Source organism: Vombatus ursinus, unplaced genomic scaffold, assembly GCF_900497805.2.
Source record: "Vombatus ursinus unplaced genomic scaffold, bare-nosed wombat genome assembly UNPS02001419.1, whole genome shotgun sequence".
NCBI lineage: Eukaryota > Metazoa > Chordata > Mammalia > Diprotodontia > Vombatidae > Vombatus > Vombatus ursinus.
The window spans coordinates 5,112,833-5,113,783 of NW_020941197.1; positions in this window are offsets into that span (position 1 = coordinate 5,112,833).

Sequence of the window (951 nt, forward strand, 5' to 3'; positions counted from 1 at the left end):
ATGGAAACTTTTTTTTTCTTCGTTTTATAAGATTGTATTTAGGAGCGTTAAGTATTGTGCTTTGTAAAGAAGATTATTAAAATGAGATTTTGTGAAATTATTTTTGTTCCAAGTTTTCATGGTTCAAAAGGAATGCTTTTGGGGTGGATGTAGGCTATTTATCTTCGCTCTACATTTTATTATTTTAGTAGAACATAATTTTGAAAGAACACCCAGTATACCCTCTTACTCTCTGCCCTTGTGAATTTGTGATTCATTAAAACCTGTGGATATGAAAATCTATTTTTAGAAATTTTCATTTTTATATTCAGAGATAAACAAAATACAGAGGAGTTATGAATTTTTAAGTGGTAATAATTAAATATTATTTGAAGAATTATATAAAGCTACTTTCATTCAGACTAATAATAGGCATGTTGGAATATGTGATTATTTTTTCTATAGTGACAGCCAGTTATGATCATTGGAGTTGCATCTCATGGCACCGAGGGTGAGCCCTTGTTTGTTTCTTTTCATAACCAACTTCTTTATGAGAAAACCACATAATATGTACTTTGATTCTATGTGTTATCAAAATTTGTGCAAAAATAGCTCTTAGGTTACAAATTCAAAGGCCTTTGGTATATTCTTCTGGCATCACTGAAGTAGCTTTCACATTGGGTGTTGTCTGGCCAGTCATTTTAACACTCATTTAAAAGTCAAGTTGTTTCAGCATCAAGAGCGCCCTTTGAGAAGCTTTCCATTTGAATGGGTGCAGATGAGGACTGGCAAAAAGCAGCTGATCTCATGAAGGAGGGACTTACAGCTTCTTCTGAGTTCCAAGCACACAGCAGGTAAGTCTGGAGGCTGGGATGGAGCCCGATGGTGCTGGCCAATCCCAGGACCAACCACACCTGTAAGACTAAAAGAGGAGATACCGCTGTTTCTTGGCTATAATTGGATCCAAGAAAA